Here is a 25,207-nt window from a genome sequence, read left to right as displayed (position 1 = left end):
TTGGAGATCCGTTAGATACCGACCGAGTTATAGGCAAAACTTGGTGCAAAAATGAGGAAAATTTTACATTTTCTCAAACAGGGTAAGGAACTTGGTTCCTCGCATAACTTCTGGCACAGACATCTGAGGGCATGGCCGTCCACGAAGAAAATGTAGCCATTGGTGCCATCTATCGACCACAGGCAAAGATTGGCGATCCGTTAGATACCGACCGAGCTATAGGCAAAACTTGGTGCGAAAATGAGCCTTAGTGGATTGACAAATTTATAGATTTTTTCAATTTTTTTCATTATTTTTTACCTTTTTTTAATTTAAAGCATTGTTTGAGTGAAAAGGAACTAATTGCAACAATTTCGCATTAAAATAAAACAAATTTTTAAATTTTGCTAAATTTCTCAAAAAAATGGCAAGGGATACCCTTTATGAAATTTTCGAGTGGAAAATTTTTTTGAAATTTTTTTCTGATTTTTTATTCTTTTTTTAATTTAAAGCATTATTTGAGTGAAAAGAAACTTATTGCAACAAACTCGCAATAAAATATATCACATTTAAAAATTTTGCTGAATTGCAGAAAAATGAGGAACATTTTACATTTCCTCAAACAGGGTAGTGAACTTGGTTCCTCGAATAACTTCTGGCACAGACATCTGAGGGCATGGCCGTCCAAGAAGAAAATGTAGCCATTGATGCCATCTATCGACCCCAGGCAAAGATTGGAGATCCGTTAGATACCGACCGAGTTATAGGCAAAATTTGGTGCAAAAATGAGGAAAATTTTACATTTTTTCAAACAGGGTAAGGAACTTGGTTCCTCGCATAACTTCTGGCACAGACATCTGAGGGCATGGCCGTCCAAGAAGAAAATGTAGCCATTGGTGCCATCTATCGACCACAGGCAAAGATTGGAGATCCGTTAGATACCGACCGAGTTATAGGCAAAACTTGGTGCAAAAATGAGGAACATTTTACATTTTCTCAAACAGGGTAAGGAACTTGGTTCCTCGCATAACTTCTGGCACAGACATCTGAGGGCATGGCCGTCTACGAAGAAAAGGTAGCCATTGGTGCCATCTATCGACCACAGGCAAAGATTGGAGATCCGTTAGATACCGACCGAGTTATAGGCAAAACTTGGTGCGAAAATGAGCCTTAGTGGATTGACAAATTTATAGATTTTTTCAATTTTTTTCATTATTTTTTACCTTTTTTTAATTTAAAGCATTGTTTGAGTGAAAAGGAACTAATTGCAACAATTTCGCATTCAAATAAAACAAATTTTTAAATTTTGCTAAATTTCTCAAAAAAATGGCAAGGGGTACCCCTTATGAAATTTTCGAGTGGAAATTTTTTTTGAAATTTTTTTCTGATTTTTTTATTCTTTTTTTAATTTAAAGCATTATTTGAGTGAAAAGAAACTTATTGCAACAAACTCGCAATAAAATATATCACATTTAAAAATTTTGCTGAATTGCAGAAAAATGAGGAACATTTTATATTTTCTCAAACAGGGTAATGAACTTGGTTCCTCGAATAACTTCTGGCACAGACATCTGAGGGCATGGCCGTTCAAGAAGAAAATGTAGCTATTGATGCCATCTATCGACCACAGGTTAAAGATTGGCGATCCGTTGGATACCAACCGAGTTATAGGCAAAAATTTGTGCAAAAATGAGCCGTATGAAATTTTAAAAATTTTAATTTTTTTTAATTTTTTTATAATTTTTCTTTCTTTTCTTTTGTTTAAAACATTATTTGAGTGAAAAGAAACTTATTTCAAACAATTGGCATTAAATTAAATCAATTTTAATTTTTTTTCTAAATTTCCAAAAATAGCTAAGGCTAAAGTCTTAGGAAATTTTAAAATTTTTAGATTTTTTTTATTTTTTTCTTGTTTTTTATTCTTTTCTTTTTATTTAAAGTATTATTTGAGTTAAAAGAAACTAATTTCTACCAACTCGCATTAAAATAAATCAATTTATAATTTTTTTTAAATTACTCAAAAAAAGGCTAACGTTTAGGAAATTTTTTTTGGGAAATATCCACGAAATGAGATTTTTCTTCGAAATAACAGCCAGTCTTCTGTTTTAAAACGAGTATTTACATTCACGATAATTATTTACAACACGTACGTACTTTCAAAAATAAAAAAGAACTCGGTTTTTTCAAACTTTACAATATTCTCAAAATTTTTGCAAAAAATTTCTACATCGCGCTCGCAAACGCTACAATTGCTAAGCGTTTAGTGACGGGGTAAGAAGAAGGATATTATTATTTCTCGTTTACTTTCTAGCAAACATGTTTTCGAAAAAATATGATAAAACAAAGAATTCTTTCCAGTAAAGAAACAAGCACAAAACAAATAATAATTTGTAAAATTTCCTACAGTATACTTCGTATAGCCAAACAACCATCCAAACAAGCAACAGGAAAGGCACGTCTCTTCCCCCTAGAAAGAGCACTTTAAGCTTGTCGATCATTTTAACGATGGATCATAAATTTTTCACCGTTGCCAAGTGCTGCCCATAAGAACGTTTTCGATGCATCCTCATGCTAATCGAATGGAACAGCTTTTGAGGGATAGCGAATGCTTCAAATCGTCCACAAAACGTCCCCTCTCCTCGCGGGCCCTCCCGTCTCCTTCCAAATGACCATATGTGTACGACAAGCAAGCTGGTAGATTCCATTTTTTCCATCTCCAGCACCTTCCGAAACCCTCGTCAAATTACGATAAAAATGACAAAATAGCCCATTTAGGCATATGATAAGATGCGTACGTGTCATAAAAGTAAATCACATTACTTCCGGTGCGCTACTGTCTGCTACTGGGCGTCCGCGCTTTTATCGCAATATTCTGGATGTTAAACATAACCCATAATCTTTGCTGTGCGCCACACAGAGACGTTTTTCTTGCTCACTTTTCGTCGGAAAACTGTTAGCTCACAGATAACAGAACCTGCGAGATAGGAAGGACTTTGGTCCTAGCAGAGTGTGTGGGAAACCCCTATTGGGGGAGGGGGGAGTGTTGAGCGATGGGAAGGGAAAAGTTGCCTTGTGTTTGTTTCCCTCTGAGGTTCAGGTTCAAGGGACCAGTCAAAACATAAACATGCGCCTGCGCCCAGCATCTCTCCGGTGCCGGTTATTACGTTTGCTGCACGTGCTTTCTGGCAGTCCTGCCACTTGTAGCAAATGCCTACAGTTCACGGAGTCTGTTGATTGGAGTTCATCCGAAAAGGGCACGAAATGGAAAGCTTTTTCCGTTCGGACCCGAACAGTTACGGTGAAACTCCTTCTTTCCACGTGGGGAGGGAGAATACGTTGCATCACTTCCCCACCGTCAATTCATCCAAAGTTCACCGGAACACTGCAAAAGTTCGGCCATCATGTTTCGCAACATCCGCCACCACACACAGAACACGACACGGTTCTGTGTGACGCAACCATTCGAGTTTGAGAAATAGCCCGGAACGGATGAGAGGACGATTCGCTGTGCGTGGTGTGGCTTTTTTTCTGTTTGTTTGTTTGGAACGAATTTGGTACTGCTGGGGACAGCTTTAAATGTGATAAACGTGACCTTAAACCTGCGTCAACATGGAAGGAACCACATTTCACTCCATCTGCAGTGCTTCAGCCAGTTCGCCAACTTCCAGTGATCATGCCGTAGTCAATTCTCGAGTGAAGTGTCCTTAAGGTGGTGCAGGAAGTTAGGGACATTTCTTACGCAGCAAAAAAAAACCGGAAAGACAAACTGTTTTTCCTCGTTTGGTTTTACTTCCGTTTTTTTTCGGGGTGATAAAAGTGATAACAGCAACGAACGGGAAAGGAAAATAAAACACGGTGCTCGAATTATCAGCCCTGCGTGGCGGGTTTTGTTTAACGCGTGTTTGTACAGGCAGCAGTGAACCGCACGGATCTCGCCACCCAAGTGGACGCTACGTGCACGGGACGATGTTTATCTTTCTACTGTTTGCCTCGGACGGGTGCCGAAATGTGTGCCAAATATTCTCCCAACGTTTGGTGGCCCGGCTCCGTAAGCATCGGCGTAAACGGGACGATGACACGGCCGCACCGAAAACACCCCGCTGGACGGCCTGCTTAAGGACGTGGATCAAGTGTGTCTGTACCGGGGCCTGTGTTACGTCGCCAAGCACGCCCGGCACTGGACGTGTGTGCATCGAAGACACACGAACGGCCGGATGGGCTACAGTGGCCAAGCTGCTGTTCCAGAAGTTACTGCACCAGGCGTGATCAGTTGGGTGAGCTTTTACCCCAACTCGCAGTAGAGGGGACGCAGAAGACGAAGATGAAGCGAAGCGAAAAAAAGGAAAACAACGAAAAAGGAACAACATGGAATTATTACAACGCTCCCACAAATTGGGAGCCAACTTTTCATAGCGGGCAGTAAGTTGATATATGTAGTATGGTGTATGTACATAATGTATGCAAACTTAAGGCCCTTCAAAACATGCCTTCATACGTCCTGTTAGGTTGACGAACAATTGAAAAAGTTTCTGCACTAAATTGCACATTCTGCAATAAAACATGTACTTAGGAAGTCCTTCTTCTTCATCGATTCTTATACTTATTTTGGTTTCTAAAATAAGTTTTACATTTGTCCCCGTATCGTCGTCGAAGACTTGAATTTCCCAAAGCTGAATAATGGAAAAAAGCCCTTCCTTATTGTTTGAAAAAATGTAGGCTTCAGTTGAGAATTGATCCCGCAATGAAGCCGTTTAAAGCTCTTTACATTACTAGCTCGCCTACTAATGTCGTCTTCAGCTCAGAGGTTAAAGCTCAATGAAAAATATGCCTTTCATTGGAAGTTAAAGTACCTCCACACATGACATCATCAACCTTCGTATCCTGCTTGCAAATGTTTCATTACGTTCCGGTCCGATTGCTGGTGGGTTGGTTCAATTCCTTCCTTTACTTAGTGTTTATTCGAAGGATATGTTGAAGGCGTCGAGTATGGATCACACGCTCAATAATGTTTCAAGCTCCTTGGTCTTATTCTCGTTACAAGACCATTCTTGGAAATGAGGGAGAGTTAAAAAAACAGAAAAGTGTTTCATCTGAATATCGTATGACGTCTGCTCCGGGGTTGGGTGGGTATTTTGTCTGGTAGGTGTTATTCAAAAAAGGGCATACGACCAACATGTTTGCCTCTTGCTACTTTCCATTATCCACTGAAGCGTTCTTTAGCCATCGTAAATAAATGAAGGCGACAGTCGCTTGAACTTGTTTCGGTTCATCTTTCAACGACATTTTGACTCGGCAGGACCCTGGTACAACCCACACACACACACACCCACAAGGCCACAATTTGCATCCACAATGAAACGGTAAGGCAAACTGGTACGTTTAGAAATAATATTACGCTTATTGGAAAAGCCTTCGACAAAAGGTCCTATCCCAATGCCATGGAAGATAAACTTTCCTTGTGACATTTTGAGGTAAAGCACTAAGCTATCCTGTCATGCCGGACACGATCGTAACGTTTGTGTGCTTTTTTTGAAAGGAATATTATGATCGTGATATAATATTTTAAAGACTGTGAACTTTCAATCCCACACCCCGACAAGCTCATGCAATTAATCAAACAAGATTTCCAGATGAATGTTATGCGAAGTGATTTGCTTCCGAGCTTTAAGCGGCATAAGTGTTGGCGGGCCAGTTGCCAACTTTTGTTGAGAAACTTTTTAAGCCATGCTTGTCGTTTTTTCACTTCTTTGAAGCGAGAGGGGGATCAAATGAAGTGCTGCAGCAATAACAATTTGCATAAAATCAATTTCGTTTCGTTCTCTGTTCAGTTTGCGTCCTTTTCACCTTGCACCAAAAACCCAATGGCAGGATGCAAGCTTACGGTGACGCAAGTGCTAACGACATTGGTATTATCTGGCGTCCTTTTGGCATCTTGGGTGGTTTGCAGGCATCGTAGGAAGCAACCCTCCATCAAGATCTGCATCGTCGATCGATCTTGTTAAGCGCATCTTGTTGCGTTTACTCACCTTGTGCGAATTCTGCCGTACCGTGTGCCGTAAGATGTCATTGCGTAAATACGGAAGATCTTTTACTGGAAAATGTGCAAACAAAAAGTGCAGCTTGAGGACCCCAACACCAGCAAACAAAGAGTGTGATTTAGTTGATTGAGGAAGATACGGCACGAACGGGTTTGTTGTGCGGTGACGATAAGGATCGGAACACGCATCGACTTCCGAAGCACTGCCTACACATTTTGCGCACGTTTCTTCACTGGTAGCTGATTGGATTCATTTGCGAAAGTGCTTCGCAACGATTCCCAACGGCAAATCAATTTAAAGATAACTCAATTTCATTTCCAAAGCACCCAATGGCAAACGATCGGGATGAGCCAAGGGTCGGTCCATTTTATTCGATTAAGATTTAATAATTTCGTATAATTCTGCTTTTAACGGGAAAGGGTGTGAATCTTACGAATAAGATGTATGGGAAGCATAAAGATTCTTATTCCTTTTTGGTTTCTTCGGTTTGGAGTTTTCTTAAGAGCACTTATTGTGTTTATGTTGTTTCGATTTGGGTTTTAAAATGTCCTTTACTCAATTTTATTGTAAAGCTGAATATTTCTGATACGAAGCTTAAGCACCAATTTTTCTCCTATTCATCGAGACACTAGAGACGGGAGTCCTTGTATATCTCAGAGCTTGAAAGGATTACCAACATTATTCGCTTTATCAAACTTCTAAAAAGTCATATAAATTTTTGAGAGGAGAACATAACAAACTTTGTAGAACTTGTCCTCCAGTTGCTTAATGAAAACTCTGCACTCGATAAAGCTGTTGTAATCTCCAAAACTGGGGCCTTAACCCTAAGTCCTGTAATCATTAGTTCCAGTACATACAAACAATTCTGAGATATTGACCCTATTCAACATTGAAAAATCCTACTTATCTCAGTTTTATCCTAAGGATAGTATTTTCGGAGAAAGATTTTTGCTCACGTAGGTGTTAAGGTATACAGATGTTAGGGGTACGAAGTATAGATCATCTGACGTGATTATTAAACATCAAGGATTTCACGGAAGCCATGCTCATCTCTAGCATGGTTTAGTTCAGAAGCGTGTGCTATTGTCCATAACAAAATAGTTGTACGCAGGTAAATATTAGAATTTATAATAATATAATTTAAGGCCATTTGAAGGTGGCAGCCCGAACCCGGTGGTGCATGTGATAAACGGCGCCGGTCCACAAGGCACGACTGGGGATCAAATCCCATCCGGACCGTTCCCCCCAAGGACTGTCTATCCGGCTACGAGTTAAATAAAGTTTAGTAAGTCAGAAATGGCCGGCGTGACCATACAGGTCCTTAAGTCAAAAGGGAATTTGAAGCCATTTCTGAGTATTGCTTAGAGGTTCTCATTAACTAAGAAATGGTCATGTTGCTTATACTCCAGACTGCTTGCAGCGAGTAGTTCCACGCTAACAAAGCTTCACCGTCATTGATAATTCCAAAATGACATCGCCCATCTTTGCGGGCCCAAGTCCATCCCATCTTTCCTTTTTGTTTACTTTGAAATTAATTAAAATGCTTTCATTTTGTGCTTGACAATATTTCAAACAATCAACCGAACCTTAACGTTCCCAAATTACTAAATAACTAAGTGATTTCGTCTTCGAACAGTTCTGTTCCGTTGATCTTTCATTCCTTATCAACAATGGTACACCTTTCGTTCGTTTACGTGCCTCAACTATTAATACGAATGACAATCGATGGTATTCAAAACATTTTGCTATCATTAAGCCCGTCCACAAAGATAAAAACCTCGAAGCACAACAAAAAGGACGATACAGAAATAGCAGCAAATAGTAATCGAAATACTTCTACTGTCATTATTTTCACCCTCACTCATTCCGTATGCACCGCAAGTGATCATTAATGGATTTAATTTCTTACTCGTACCGTACCCGAATACCGGGGGTCAGCGTCGGCAGAGAGCCAACGGCCGCAACGTCCGTGAATGACACCCGAGAGAAACGGGACAAAATTAAACCAAACTAACTACGATGAATGCGAAAAGAAAGTGCGACCGAGTGTTTGTTTTTCTGCTGGCCACCGGCACCGGCATCGGTACCGACCGTACCACGAACCATGTTTTCCTTCCCATTACGAATAATTAAACCTTCACCATCGGCATCAGCATGCCCCGGTCGTCCGTAAGGTGGCACTCGGGAATAATTTTTCTTCACGTTTGCTTTTCCGTTCCGTGCTTCACCACGTCGGTTGAAGCGTCGTTGCGGCTGGTCTATGGAATCGTTACTTTCAATTGACATTTTTCTCATCATGATGGTAATGCTGTTTTTCGTTTTTTCTTTTTTCTATATTGGGGAAAGAACGAAAGGAACCGCCCGACGTTATTCGTCTGGTTTGTTACATCAAACGGTTTTGTGTATTTTTTGTAAAAAAATACACACACACACACCTGCCACAGCTTGCAGGATGTTTTCTTTTAATTTTCTTGAAGTATCTTCATTTGAGGTACGGTGGAAATGCAAATACGAGAAGGAAAGATTTCCTTGTCGAGCACGGTGGAAATGTTCCATTTGAATAATTGTTTTACAGCAGAATGTATGAGTGCTGTGTGTGAGTCCTCTTGAGCCCTCTTGTGAGGCTTATTGTTAGACCGTGTTTGTTAGATATTGTCCTTAAGAAAGTATACAATTTTAACATTTCTAAATCTCCTGAGTAACTGACAACTCATCTGAAACAAACAACGCTCCCTTAACAACCTGTAGATCATCAAAAAAAGCTTCCGAATGCAAGCGTTTGCATACTTTCAGGCGTGTCGTATCTGTTTTTATCGTAGATAGTAATTTGATAGCACATTACTGTGTGTTACTGTGTGTGTTCTAAAGAAAACAATTTCGTTTCCATCTTTCGCTTGATTGAAGGTTAAACGTAGTAGAAACAATAGTAATTTAGAGCAGGGAAAAAAAGGAAACTGATTTCCTTCATACACATCCATCACCGTCAAACCATATGCCCACCAACGGAAAAAAAACCAAACAAAGAATCTAATTTTAAAAATCCTTTCCCTGCAAACGGTTCAACGGCTGGCGCAACGTCTAGAGCCGTGCCAGACAACAGCAAACCAATTACTGAGCTGCTGCAGGAAAGATGATCAGTCTTTGGCATAAACCGCACGAACAGCGAACATAAGGACATGCAACAGTGATGTGATTTTCCTATCTCACACTCCTGGTAAGTTTTCTTTCGTCTGGCTGCGTTGTTGGCAGGATGAGGAAAAATCGAAAGAAAACAAAGCACCGTTGGTTTTTAGTTTCGTCGCTGGTACAACATTGTTTTTAAGGCGCTGCCTCTAACGTCACGTTATTTGCTCCCCCCGTACCAAACGAGCATATTTTTCCCGCACAGTCAGCGTAATATGTTTTGCAGCATGTTTTTTGGTGGCTAAGGGTGATAAGGGTGATAAGGGGAGGGTTGGCAACAGTAAAGAATCTCCCAACTCCCTGGTTGCTGTATTTTCTTGAGCATGAGATTTTTCTGTTTTGTCTCGACTTGAGTGAAGGTAGAGCAGAAGCACCTACTGATGGAAAGGTAACCGTTCGTCGAGTTCGCTGCGCCGCCCATCAGGACTCCGTCATGGTGGAGAGCAAACCAAAAAACAAAACAAAAAACCCAACCCTGGCATGACGTCGCGTTGTATTCGATGTTGTGCTCAGCTGGTTGTACGGAGCTGAGGAGTTCGTAATTGAATTTCCCTACCGACCCGGTTGTGGTTAAGGTTCGCATCGGGCAGTTTCGGGGTGGAGTTGTGTTCCCCCTCCCCTACAAACCCATGCCAACAAAGGCGAAAACACAATCGATTCTTACCACCGTTCGTCCGGGCGGCACAGGACGACATGCTAGTGTAATTATATTATCGATTCATAATTTTAATTTAAAGAAAATAAGAAGCTGTGGCTTATTTTTATGGCTCTCCTTTAGCACGGCACTGAAGTGAAGAGTCGGAACGTGTTCGCTTGCTAGTATTTACTGGTCGTCGTGGTTAGCTAGATATGAAGGGAGATTGTTTAAATAAACTTTAACTAAAAGGAGATTTGCAAAACAAAAGACACCGTTACTTCTATTTATTGGAACAGTATGAAAAATATTCTAATTTTATTATGTACAATGGTAAGGAATGAATATTTAATTCTGCTTAATATTTGAATTTATTTCTTACTTCGATAAGGTTATAAAAAATATCAATAAGGCCAGGCCGTTCTACACGAATAAAAAAATAAAAAAAAAGGTTTTAAACATATTTTCTTTTGTGGCTTGAAGTTAGACAATTTTTATATCCATTTTTAGACTATTGCGTAAAGCACGTAAGCTACAAAAAACCTTCTATTTTATTGAATAGCTATTAATAAAAAAATATTTTTAATTCGCCTCCAAGAATATGTAACAATTTCCGTTTTTATATTTCTACTATTTTTCTTCAAATTCATTATTGTAATAATCGGCTTCAATTGGTTAAAAAAGAAGCGAACAAAAAATAATCGGAGAATCTGTAAACTGAAATGATTTTTTTCAATTTGAAGAATTGTCACAATTTAATGTTACAGCAGAATTTCATTCGCTTCTGAAAGCACTTTGCTGTTCATTTTATATAGGGGATGACATTCGTGGTTATTTATTTTTTTCTCTCTCTCCTACTCTTCAGTGTCCACTTTGCCACTAATGAAGTGGCTTCTGTTCAATTTCGTTTCGTCAACGGCAACGGAAATCGTTGGGGAGCAACCGTTTCACTCACTCGTCCTCATATCTTGTTTGTGGCAAGTGTGCGCAGGACGTATAGCTCAATTGATCGAGCAGTTAAGTAGGTTATTACTTTTCCCGTTTACCAGCTAATTGGTTCCAGATGCCATCGTCTGGATGGAAAGCCAATATTTCAAATGGATGAAATGATAAATAAATCAATAAATAACTAATTTGCGTTGCAGAGAAAACCTACCTACCCCTTGGACCACTTAAGTATTTGTAAGAATTCATCAATTATTCTACATGAATGGTAGCGGTGTGCAATCATGCCAAAAGTTTTAGTCATCTGATGAGTCATTCCATCATTCCATGTCACTAGAATCGGGTAGTGTGTCACGGAACAAAAATATGGAAAGTTCTAAGAAAGAGCTGCCCATTATTTGCGCTTTCCGGTGCGCAATCCGAGCTGAAGTGATTTGGCTGCCAGGGCTTGTGAAAGGCTGCAACGGTCTCGGGGGTAAGCAACGGTGAAGAAGGATGCCACCATAAAACGGATGGTAATTAATTCTTGCTCGATGGTTGGAAGCATCACTTAATGAGCTAATTATATACCGCTCATCGGAATGACTTGCTGCAAATGGTGGTGAGAAATGGTGGATATATAAAAAAACATAAATAGTTAAATCGTTTATCTAATGTCGTGGTGGATTAGATTAATAGTATGCGATGAGTTTTCACATGGTTGCACCAGCAATGTGAAGGATGCCTTCTGGGCTCATTGCATATTCATTAGAAAGGTTTTAGTCAGTTTTTCTAGAATTTTTTTATCCTGTAATAATAATAAAACACAGTTGAAAGGGGAGAATTAATTATGGAGGATTCATAAAATACCAATTACTTGTTGCAACTTTGTCGTTGATTTGTACACATTATGTGCTAGAAAATTAAAACTATATTTTGATATCGATGATTGACAAAATCCCAGCGGTAAAGCTGTTTGGGTTTTTTACGTAACTAAACCAATTATTGATACTTTAATTCATAGACGATTGAAAAGGCAAATTTCAGTCCCTGATGGCTTGAATATATTTTTTCATGACTATTTGCTGCAAGGGAAATAATGATTCGTCCTCTTGAAGATGAAACCTCTCAGCTTTCCTTCGATTAATATATGCAAAGGTATTAGTCTCCATCATAGTTGAGTAGTTTTGGACATCGTGAGGAATAAAGACATACAGAAAATCATAATAGAAAACCCCTGGTTGATCCCACTGAAATGATCAATTATTTTTCAGAATGAATGAATACTAAATGGGAAGTGTAGATGGATTTAATTTACTTAAATTATGAAGTTTTTTATGCGTAAATTTAATGTTTTACACGTTGGGAAACAAACAATAAGATGCTCGAAAAGGATATATTAGATTTAAAAACAGCCATAAAATAATTCCCAGCCCAAAAATCATTTTTCCAAGCCTCGAAATGAAAGCTCCTGAAAGAATTTCGATAAAAATAGATATGAAAGATGTTTTTGCATGCGCAATGACCGTGATTGAACGGGAATGTTGATGAGTACTGAAACATTAAGCAAGCTTCAATAACTTTTCACTCACAAGCAGATTCCGAATTGGTTGTTTGCTTCGAGAGTATGAGAAACGCATAAAACGGAACGGAAGCAATTGGTGCTTTCCCGGAATGCCGAAGCTGGAATTTAGAATGCCTATTTATACACGCTCGGTACCCTGTGTGCTTTTGCGTTCAACATCTTTATGTTACGTCGAAACAAACATGATGTATGATGCTACTGTAACATGTAAAACAATCTCTTTCGTCCGTTCAACCGATACCAGGGAGCTACTTTTACTGCTACCACGAATATTCGGTAACGGTTGCTTATTGTTCTCCCGGCTCCGACATTGTGTGCTGTGGAGCCGTACAATAAAAGCTACATCCAAAGTCAAACCCTTGTGTTTTTGGGGGGTGGAACTTTTCTGTTTTAATACCGTTCAACCCGACACCATCCTCCAGGGCTTATCGGGCACACGACACATCCTCGGCTCCGGTAAAGATTAAAGATGTTATGTTTTATTATCTTGCGTCTTTCCTTATTATCCGCAGCAGTGAGCACCCGGTGAATATACACCACAGGTCTACGTGCACCACAGACTGCCGTGTATTTGTTCACCGGGAATCATATCCTTGGGTGAAACTAGCCAAAGGCTATGAAGATGGAAAGTTTCGTTTGGTGTTAGTATGTTGAAAAACCCCGTCAGGTTGCTCGTATTACCATTTTTCCTTTTGCCCTGTATTTGCCAGGTATTTGAGATTCGAGAGGGTGGTTTCGGTTGTGTACGCCATAAGGCTATAAATTTAACACCCACATATGTGCAGACTGTTCCTAAATAAAACACCGTCGAACACAAACTCAAATCTATACACACACGCTTGCAAGGATGTGAGTGTTGGCGTGGCAACGTATATAAACAGGTCAGAAAAGCACCTGATGTTGTTATTTATGTCTAAAAGATGGAGGTAGAAAAATAAATTATAAAACACCAGTTGCGATATGCTATTTTATCGAGGGCGACCTGCTTTCCGTACCAGACAATCGAAATCACGACTTGGTTTACAATTTGAAAATTCTTCTATTCACAACAAAATAAGCATTCTGTTTTTTTTTCGGAACAATTCCAATAATGGAGCTAATGCCTAGGCTTTTCGTAGAAAAGTATCGAATTTCATGCGAGTGCACATGATCGCACCGGTTTTGGTTGGATCGAATCTTTAACGAAACGAAAGACAAAGCGTACCGTTTTTTGGAGGAGCTGCCAGTATCATCCTCCCTCGGGCGAATGGAAATATTAAACCATTTTCCCTTTTTCTCTCCCGGAGGTCACCAGAAACTGAAAGCCTTTGTACAGCACCGGGGGACAAATAATTTTTCCTCGAGAATTAGCATACATATACACATTGTTTCGTACCGTAAGTTTGGTGGACGGGCTGGTACGCCACAGTACCAGCCCATCGGTGGGAATAATATGAGGCGATATTGAAATTTTATACCACACCAACCAAACTTTGGCAAGAAGCGATACGAAGTTTACACCCACTTTCGATTCCCTTCGTCTACCGGGTGGAGGTTTTCGTATTTGTTTTCTACACACTCACACACACTTAAGCTTCCGAAAATATTTCACCCAGCAGGTTGGCAAATTGGCTCCGAAAATAATCATTCCCTGACCTAGCGGAAAAACGGGGCACACAACTACCGCACGTCGATACATCGAAGCGAAATCGGGTCAACATTTTGGAGGCCAACAGTCTGGTTGGTGATGGGATCAATATGGAAATGAAATGACGTACCTCCTCGGGGTGGGTAGGCTAACGCCTTGGGAAATATTGCGTTTTTCCCGGAAATATCTTACTGGAGCTGATGGCTGAAGTGGCTCGCAACGGGTAAAACTTGGGTGAGCATAAGCGTAAAGGGAAATTTAAAACACAAAACAGACCGAGTAAAAATACAAATTGCCCTCGTACGAAATACGTAGGGAAGGAAACATTTTTGCTTTAATTTATTTCACTTTTATTTTGTGTTTCCCTGTTTCGTTATGCTGTTGTGGAAGTTTTTTCTTTTAACAGGGTGAAGTATTGAAAGTTTGAAATTTAATTTAAACTTTTTTTTTATCAAAATAAGTTTATTAGTTGAAAATAAAGGACAATAATCTGGATCAAATATAAATAATTGAAAACCTCAAAAGTTTATTAAAATTAGATTAAAGAAGCTGATTGATGTTTGCTATTAATGAAGGAAATCAATTATTGGTATTCACTTTATTAAAAAAAGTTTCTTTGAACCACCCTGTAAAACTCTCGTAAGCTTTTAGGCACCGACATGAGACGCTCGAAGCAGTTCTTACTAAAATCATTCTCATTCCCGAATAGAAGCGACCAAAGCAAAAGTTTTATCTTTCCTTCCTGCAAAACTTTGCAATTAGAGTACGTCCTAGGGTTTGGCCGCTCGTATCAGATGGTTCCCGGTTAAAGCGGGAGCGCATATTAACGCGCAAGTAACGCACCACAACTACGCCACCGCAAACACAGGCCCATAGTGAACGGCCGCCTTTTATGTGCCCTTATCACGATTAGCCGCAGCCAAGCTTTTAACACATACCGAACACGAAACGGTTGTCGGTTGGGAGTTTTGAAGCAAGCATCAAGCGGATGTCTTCCACATTTCGTCTGACGGGTTGAAACCGTCTTGGCTTTATCGGTTTCGATCGGCATAATGGTGGTTTTAGCGATAGTAAATGCTGCCCAAAATGGCAAAAACCCACCCCCAACCTGGGCTGTGTACGGCTGTTGTAAAGTTTGATGGTTAAACTTTTGACGCCAACTATCTGTTTCGGTGCGTTCGGGAAAAAGGGGTTTTTGTGTTAGCGTCTTGTCATGCACACGTTCATCTTATGATCGCGTACGTTTTTGCCTTGGCCTGCGGGAAATTAGTCAACCGTTTTGGGTAGGTTTTTAGCCTTCCCGAAAAAGCATGTACCTTCATTAGCTTTAACTTTCGCATGTTGAAGTAAAGGAAGTGAATAACCCATGTTACGCTTCCGAACAGTAGCGAAAAAAGACCCCCACCGACCGCACGGTTGATGGAAACGTTCAGCAACAGGCGGCATCCGGTATGAAGTGTAAACGATGTTTGGCTGCTGCCCACGATAAACCGCCGACGATGGCTATATTTGCACATTTTCGCCTCCATCGTGAGGGAAATTGTTCGTCTTAATGAACGACCAGGCGCCTCCATCGAGAATGTGCTCGTTGAGCTTTTGATTGAATGTTCCCGCAATGTAGTTTTTTTTTTCTTTACGAAGAATAATGTTGTTTATAGAGGAGCCTTAAGCTGAATTGAAAGAGATATTAGATACCAATAAATGCATTCTTTGGATGTTTGAGATGATAGCTTTAGTCGGTATGGTTCACGGTGATGGATGGTAAAAGAGGAGGAGATGCTTTAGATGGTCGTTTCGTTAATTAAGAGAGTTCTAAGAATAGTTTATTTATTTATGGTGCTAGAATTGTATACGTTCAGCACATTATTGATTTGTTTATTTGGAAGCAACTGATAATAACAGTTTGAAATTCCTCACAAATGCCTGAATAATGGTCAATATTTTTTAGAAACGAGCCAATTCCAGTATCTCTGTTTTTCGCTAAATAAATACTGTAGAATATTTTTATCAATTAATATTTAAAATGCCAATGCAAATATTTTTCCTCAAAACAAATGCTTCACATGTTCTGTCTCACTCTTTCTCTCCCCGCTTTTTCAAAGCATCGTAAAAGTTGGTGTCAAGTTATTCTTTCCACTACATCACCGAAACGCATCCAACGTTAAACTTCTCTGCTTTGGCCAACAATCAGAACTCATGCTCTTGATCGGGTTTTTTGGTCGGTTAACCGGTTCGTTGCTGCTGGTCGTTGGCCATAAAATTTGGTATTTTTCATGCCTTTCCTGACTTAAACCACCCGTACCAACCGGCCGAATTGTGTGGACGAATAATCAAAATGGTTATTTTATGCTAACAAGCACTGGTGAAAGTTGAATATTTCAGCTTGAAGCTGGTTGCGTTGGTATTTTCGCGCTACACTGACGCTACTACACACCATCAACACCAGCTGCAATTGCAGCTGCCTTGTGCGCTACGGCACATTGCCGTTGGTTTGTCGTTTTGTGAAGCATTTACCCAAATCGTTCACCCTTCGTGCTACTCACACCACTATATGTATATATATATGGTTATTGGAGAGCAAATCTGAAAGACAGTCATATTTTATGAGAGGCTACTGTTGAAGCGCAACAAACGAAATGGCCACAATCGATAACGATGGAACCGTGGAAAGGGATTTGAAGTCATTTGAGCAACCGTTCGAAACGGTTTGCAAGTGCAGTGAGACGATTTAATCAAACCTTTTGTACAAACAGTTGCGAGTGATTTTAATTAAAATCAAATTTTCAATTATTGTGCCCGTGTTGGCCTGCCCGACGTTGCAAGGAGTGATGGAATGATTGTTTGGTTGAAATAGAAAATAAATACAACAGACAATACCGATTATTTCGATGACGTAAAGTGTCAATAGATGCAATCTAAATTAATTTTATTATTTATCAATATTTACTTTGTATAAAAATCATGTAACATTAAATAATAGAAATTTTTGAACATAAATTCTGCAAAAGGAAAATATGTTGGAAAACATTTTTTTTTCATTTCATTTTTTTATAATTTTTTTATATTATTATGGAACTATAAAGTAATAATAGAAAACAAATACACCCTCAACTGCCAAAAACCCTCTCAACACCATAAGTTTACGAGACGAGAATAAAAAGCTGTTACACAAGCAAAACTGTGTCCGTATTTGAAGCAACTTTTCCAATGGCACTTTAGCGAAACGTTCAACTTCCGCGTTAGACGGTGAGGATGTTTTATTTCCTGCCAGCATAACCGCCCCAAACCACCGGTACATCCCGTCTCCGTCATCCTAATGGCATCTGCAACGATGCTTTGAAACATAATTTTTCTTTTGCGTTGTGCTTCATTTAATTTCCAGCGCGCTGGTACTTTAGCGTACCGTAGTGAAAATGTGGCAAAAACATTGACGATGATGAAACTGATGATGATGATGATGATAAACGTCATTCATCTTTAAACGATGAGAAACAGCGTAAAGAAAGGAAAATTTGGAGAAAAGAACCAAATGGGGGAGGGAGCAGGGAACAACTTTGTATTGATTTATACTATTTATTAGAAGTCAACATTAGTCGTACGAAACCACCAAAGTGGAGACTGGAGGAAGTTACTCCTCCCTCGTTCTGTGATGATTTATTTGACTTTCGATAAAGCATTGTTCCCGGGGCCGGCATGCAGCGATTTGAATGGTGCCTGCCTGGAGGGTAATGTGAACGATGGGATTTAAACAGTGGAAAAAGTTCGATCAACGGTTCATTGTTTGCGAGGGGTAGTGGATTCAGTTTTGAATACAGCCCACATCACATGTAGCTTGGAAAAAAATCGCCCAATAAAGTCGGTCAATAGATAATCAGATAACGAAGCACTCGTCAATCAATGAAACATGACTCTCATCATTCATTTCGCAAAACAAGTTGATAAATCATCGTTTCATGGTATTGTTTCTTGCACCGAGACTCAATTACTGTCGATCAATACGTTCATATTTCGTTGCTGTTGATGTGTACGCGTTGGTTGATTTTTACTCATTATTCGACACAAGGGAAGCAAGCATCAATCAAATAAATGAGTGATGATTGAGATGCGACGTATGATTTAAATTTTATTGCATTAAGCCAACTGGTACCAGTGTCTCTATTTAAGTAAAGAATGTAATTGTTTAAAAAAGTAAAGCATTTTTCTTCTGCAAAAAGATAGTCAATTTATTCAACTTTGCTAAAATCAAATTTAAATGTAATGTTCACCATCTTGCGAGCACTGAACATTTGTTATAAACGAAGCGCTTCTCACTTTCGAGATCCATAATGGCGTTGCTTCATTTATGTTTTTTTTCACTACTGTAAAAACTCTGTTAAAGGTATCACGTTTGAATATTCATTTCCACAAAAATTGGTTGCTTTTCCCAAAGTTCGCTATATTGTAGTCATTTTTTTGGCACGTTTCTTTCAGTTCATACTTTTCTAACAGCTGCACAATATTTGCCGTGAAACAGAAGATGTATTGGGAGGAAAAAACACAAACGAAAAATAAGATGCTAATGGAAGGAATCACAAGTGGAATGGATGGATGGCCATCTTAGAAAAGGCAAAAGGAAGCTACACTTTGTTCATGCTGAAAGTTACTGCTCGTAGCATTTGCTGGAAGTGACCGCTGCATCGGTACGGGTAACATCTTTCGGGTGGTGAATATTTTACGCTTTGCTACCGTTGTCTCTCATTCGCATGAGCTGGCACTAACTTCAGCCATCCATCCCGAACGAAACGATTTGAATGCAACGTCCGACAGCGATGTCCACGACCGGTGCTGAAGGACAACGTCAGGCCAACGAATTTCTTTTCGTTCGTTTATGATTTGTTAAAATTGGTGCGAGTGAAGTGTAAAGTGGCCGGTAAAGTGGATTTAAAAAAAACTGTTTTTCCTTGCCTCGATTCTTAAGCAAAGCTTCTAAAGGAAGGAATGATTGCATCTGGATTTTGTTTCAAAAAATATATACAAAAAATGTATTCGTTCCATGTAGATAAAGCAAAACTGAAAAACGTTAAATGAAATTTTGTCAAATAAATCAAATGATTTATCGTTTACCGCACTGATTCCCCATGCATCAAAACAGGGCGCGTCCAGCCGTGTAGATTATTAGAGGATTTAATTTTCATTAGAACCAATTCGGGCTCGGTAAATGTTGACGGTACGTGACCCGTGGTCCATTTCCACCGCCCAACGATGCCTCGTTTGATTTCACAAGAACGCATCGAAAAGAATAAATACTCGCCAGTTTTGCAAAACGGTACGATCGGCATGCATTCGGTTTCCAAATTCCAAAGCGAACCACCGGGCGGCTCCATCACACGCAAGCAACGTGCATTCGTGAGCTACCGGGCGCCTCCATTTTTTTGGGCGTTTGTAGTTTGCAATCGGTGTTCGCCCAGCTCGTGTACGCTGTTGTCGTCGCGCGGAAACATAGCTAATGTGTTGCCACATGCTCATAACGAGTCACGCTGTTATAACGAGCCCGGTAGCTTCACAACACGGTGCGCGTTGCATTTCGATCACGATGCGGCACAATCCGTCCGGGCGAAGAAGAACGTCCTCGTGCTGACGTTTGGTCGCAACATGGCCGCAGTACGTGTGTGCTTTGTGCACGGTGAATTTTCAGGAGGAAAACCCGAGGTCGGCAAATTAGGTCTGCATGATTGATGTACCGATGCTGGGTGGGAATAGGTTGCCCAATACCGGCACCACCATCAATGCCATCGACTGATGAAGATTGATTACTTTGCTTTGCCGCTTCGGTATGGGCGTTAGGGATGAGTTTTGATGTATCAACATTAGCACTGAAACTGTGCTCGGGAACCGCCAGTTGTGGGTAGATATTGCACCTTTTTCTGTGCTAAATGACTTTGATATTTCGAGGTCGAAATAACACACCTTTTTCTAAAGTTCCTAAATCGAAAAAAAACCACCTCCTATCAACTTACGATACGATAAATCCAATCATTCAACCTATTATACAAACAATAACTAATCCTATTTGTGTAAGAACCATCAACTGTTACTTATCGTCTTACCACTTTATATTGTAACAAATACCACTCCCTAGTGCTGCAGTCGAACGATTGAATGGAAATTGCATTGACGTAATTGTATCGTACCTTCTGTGTCAGGGGCTGAAGCGTTTGAAGCCGTACCGCAATGGCGTTACCTTTATTTACCTTTACAAGCGCGAAACTTTCACTACATGCAGCATCAAATTTGGAAAATGCAATTGAATTTGAGCGCGTAAGTGAAGTTTTTTATCTGTATTCCCATCGTTAGGAGTATAGCAAGACGTTAGTATTTGGGCAGATGGATCGAATAGAGCAAGATTGACTGGCTGTTGAAAGAAGGAGGTAAAGCATCGAAGAAAGATAAGGAAATTGATAAATTGATTGAACAAGGCTGTTCTCGTTAGGATTTAATATTATCTCGGTTATTTATAGCACACTGTTTAAAAAAGGAACAATTTAAACATTTAACTTTAGGAGTATCTATAATAATCCATATTTTTATATGACGAGGCTAAAAATAAATTTAATCAAGGTTTGATGAAACTTTCAAATATCATTCTTTTGATTGAATTATTATTTATCTGTACTAAAATGTGAATAAAAATAAAACATTCTATAATATCGATTATATGATACTTGCTCACTACAAGCAATACTCAAACGTCATTGGAAAAATAAAATCCACGCCCAAAAGCACAAATAAACATCCAAAAACGCTCAAGAAAGCTATGGAAAGTTTGTTTTCCCCCCGACTCCGGAAGCGGATTTAAGTTTCGGAGGCGGCGTGCTTTATTGGATGAAAAAACTTTTCCACTTTCGGAAAGGCTGCCAGGCTCATTCCGCAGCCACGGAAGATGGGCGTCTGGTGATTAATTTTTGTTTGTTTGATTTCACACAGAAAACATGAAGCCTTAGCCATACAGTTCGGCACCAATCGGAATGAAGTGAGTTTAGTGCTTTCGCTTCGAACCGTTGCTGTGCTGTGCGCAACGAAAAATAAAGAACTTACTATATGACCATGCCGAACAGGCACTGCAAAAGGGCAAACGCCTTTTTAGAAGGTGTGTGTCGAATCGTTTCCGAAGGAGGAGGTGATCACAGACATTTCACCGGTCTGACACAAAATGCTCCAAAATAAGGTTGATTATCCGTAGCGTAAGGTGGTGGAATAATCCAAAACGAACAAAGAAAAAAAGAAAAAAAATCATTTCAAGCTAATAAAAAAGCAAACAAAGTGCCACAATTTGCAAGTTGACGCAGTGGGAGAAAAACACCAAGAAAGATACCGAACGGTACAAAGATAGTGAGGATCCTTATTACCTACCATAAAATGTTTTTATATATGTATTCAACAACATCAACAAAAGCTTCACAGTAAAGGCTGTGAAACAAAAAACTTCGCACGAAGGAAAAGAATTTTCTCCTTGCAGGAATGTAGACGATAATTTACTTCTCTTCTTTGTTTACGATGCTACAACACTGTCATCCTTTGCTTGCATTGGAAACCCTTTTATTAATTGTAATGTTGGCTGTGGAATACAATTAACAGATTTCATTCAATGATATTTAATTAAAGGACTGTGCTGGACAAACAGAATGCAACATTAATTAGGTATAGAAAAAATATACTTTACTTCATGACATCGGTCGGTAATGAAGCGATACGGCCAAGCAGTTCTTCGTGAATATAAAAAAAATCGGTTGAGTAATGCGTAAATGTAATTTATAAATGTGTTTATAAATAATTTATAAATAAACGAAACAGTAACCTGACAAAAAAAGCCTTAGCAAATATATTAAACAAATTCATAAATTAATATGGAAGTTATCAAAACAACTAAAATTTCTCCATAAACCAAATACAACACATTATGAAACTTTACACTGACGAAATTTAAAATAAAATTCCTGATCATAAATACAAACCAAAAAAAAATTAAAATACCACCTCGATTGAACCCCCACGAACATCCAAAAACGATAGCAAAAATAGTAGAAAGGCAAAACAAATTGCTGTGAACTTTTTTTTGCCCTGGAAGGTATCATAAAGAGCAAATCAATAGAACATATTTTTTCTTCTCAGTTGATTTGGTTAGCCTCCGTTGGCATGTAGAAAAGATTGGCTACCCTTCCAGGTATCAAAAGGTGCAAAAGAGAACATTCCGAAGAATTAGGGTGCAGGTTAACATAACTACCGGTAACACGTCGAAACATGGACCTGAACGTGTTTTTGCACTCTCACTACCAATTCTGTTTACTAATCAAATTAACCTTAAAAGGGATTAAATAAGAAACATTATCTACAACATGAATAACAACGCTGTGCGTTCGAGTGCGCCAAGGCTTCAGCTTTCTGTGATGTGCTAAAAATTAGTACAAAGACTTCAACTAATCTCCTTCCAGTGACATGATCTATCACACTCATAAAGTTTCTAATTATATTATGGGAGTGTATAATATTATGAAAGTTATTGACCACAGAGCAAAAATGTGGACCTAGGTATTCATAATCGAGAAGGGGAAGAATCGGTATTAAGGAGACTTCTAAAATCTCTTCATTACAATTAATGACCTATTTTCCCCAGATGGTGGTTAACATCATTTTCAAGGAAATGGAAACAAATTAGAAGAAAATAATTTGAATCAAAATTGATGTTTTGTACACCATTATAATGATACAAATTCCAACCAAGAGTCATTTGGTTCATTAAGTCATATTATGTTATCCTTCCAATTACCAACCTTTTCGAAATATTCCAACGAAAAATGATTTAATACATTATTCCGTTTGAATGTTAAGCCATTCAGTAGTCTGTGTGGGCGAGTATTTTATTTTGAAAATTGTATTTTATCCTCTGTGGCTTACAAACTTTCCCGGGATCATTCCATGACCTCATACACTCATACGGATCAAATGCGTCATTTTGATATGTTACAGCTTAAATTTCCTGGTAAATCTACACATTTTATCCCTTATTTTTCTCCGATTAAATCCATCATCATTCTTGATCCTTGAAATGCGTGGACGCTGTGTCGATGGTTGTGGTCGTGTTCGAACGTACGCAGTAAACCACGTCTCGCACTCGCCGGTCGGCACTTGATGAAGTCCACAAAACCGTATTTCGAGCAGTGTAGCAGGTTCGAGATCCCTTCGGGGCAGTTTTTAACCAATGCGCGGATGCGTGCAATGTTTCGACACGTTCCGGGAGCGGTAATCCATTGCCAAGCTTGAAGCCCAAACACACTAGCAGAACCAGAAACCAAATTCACCAGCGTCCGCGAAACCATCCACCACAGCTCGGGATCAGCTTGTGTCGGACGTTGTCGATTTTTCCCCCTTGGGGGGGTGAGTTTCACCACCGACACAGCACTTGCCAAGCTCTAGCGGCTCGCTAATGGGGTTGTTAAAATGTAGATACAATTATCGTGGCGGATTATTATGGAACTTTCGCTTCACGGCACCAGATTCTGAGCGGATTATCGAAGCGGAAGCTTTTGCCAGGAAGTGGGTTTTTCGCAGGGGAAGAACGGGTATGTCCTTACCATGCCACAAGCCTACTGATGTGTCTAATGCTCGTTGAGGTACGAAAGCTCATCCGTACAAAGGATGAAAAACAAAAACTCCGTAACGAAATCAACTTGAAATGGTATGCAATTCCGGTACGAACCGTCAGTGGAGTTTTGGCTTGTGATCCAAAGGAATTTTGCACGGACCTAGTCCGCTTCCATTGGCTTCGTTTTGGCTCCTCGCAAAGCTTCAAATAAATGATAATGGTTGTGAGAATGGCCAACAGAATCAGGTACCAAATCTGGGGTGTGAGTGGAAAGTTAAACTTCCCCGGAGGTTTTGTCGAATTATGGAACGTATTGCTAATGAAAGGTATTCAGTTGCAGTTTCAGTTGTGAGTGGAAGGCCTTCCCCTTCGGTCATGCCATGTTGGAGTAGCGTTTTGATGCTGTCTAAAATGAGATAACGACGCTACATTAAGCAATTCCATGCCATCAACATGGTTGGGCTGTGTCAAATGAAATAACCATTGAAAGCGTGATTTACTGGCCGTGAGCAGACAAGGGATTGTTTCGAACTGGCTATAGAATGTGTTTTCTTTTTTTTTGTATCTATTTCTTTCACAGGTGTTCCACGGCTACGGATGGAAAGGTGTGTGGGTGTGTTGCTGTTTCTGGATTTGATGGAATTTGACAGCGCCCCGGTGTAAGGTACGTATGTGTAGAGCACTTTATTTCCATTCGTTTTCTTATCATCTTTTACACTGCTTAATGGGCAACCATTTTCTTCTACACTTCGCAGGCGTTTCAAATTGATGGGAAATTGATTCAATGAATAAACACTAGTCTATAAACTTGCTTTTCCTTTTCATCTTCGTAGTATGTATCGTGCTCCACTTCTTGACTCGTTCTATGTGGCCAATAAACGGAACAATGCTCTCTGAATCAAAGTTTTACAGTGTGTGTAAGAATGCAATATAACATTTTGTTCACCGCTAGTTGGAAAAGGTTTAATAGTTTGTACAAAAAAAAAACACAATACGAAAAACAGAATGGTAAATAAATTATGCTAATAATAATGTTTCCAATAGCATACTTGGGAGTGGTGTCTTGTTTTGGTAGAAAACGTTTCCGAAATTGTATTTTTTTTTATTTTCGAAAACTTTAATCTTGTTGTATGATAACAGGTAAGTAAAATAGCTTTAAAATAATAGTTAAAAGCAGGAAAAAGGAATTATTGATAGCAAACACATTTTTTGCATACTTTCAGGCGCTTTGAATCCATCACGAATCTCTGTGCAAGTATTCGTCTAAGTGACTAAAAAATGTGATAAATGAATGCAATTTTCATGTTTTCTTTAATTACAAGGAAAACTATTTTTGTTTCTCCATTTTTCATACAAAACTAATGTTGAAATTGATAATAATTTAGTTAGATAAAGATATCACAAACAACAACTATGAAACAATGCATAAAACTGGAAAGAAAATAAATAAAAAGATATTTTTTTATTTTAAACTTCAGCGCTTCACTCTTTATATTACTAAGTGAATGAAATAAAACCAAAAAAACATTTTCTTTGATGAGTGAGAAACCAGAAATCAGTAAAAAAAAATTTACCCAACCATCGTAAGTGGATCGGAGTGCAAAAAAAAAGAAATTGT

The 25,207-nt window shown here is 39.2% G+C and overlaps 1 long non-coding RNA gene across 1 annotated transcript; it reads left to right on the top strand.

Annotated features, from left to right (window-relative positions):
* Nucleotides 1-3,324: 3,324 nt before the first annotated feature.
* LOC125769352 (uncharacterized) lies at nucleotides 3,325-24,635 on the top strand. The gene is made up of 3 exons (XR_007419047.1): nucleotides 3,325-4,398; nucleotides 24,170-24,253; nucleotides 24,345-24,635. It is a non-coding gene; the product is annotated as an uncharacterized LOC125769352 (long non-coding RNA).
* Nucleotides 24,636-25,207: the final 572 nt, after the last annotated feature.

Source organism: Anopheles funestus, chromosome 3RL (genome assembly GCF_943734845.2).
Source record: "Anopheles funestus chromosome 3RL, idAnoFuneDA-416_04, whole genome shotgun sequence".
Classification (NCBI taxonomy): Eukaryota; Metazoa; Arthropoda; class Insecta; order Diptera; family Culicidae; genus Anopheles; species Anopheles funestus.
This window is presented reverse-complemented; position numbering and strand designations above follow the sequence as displayed.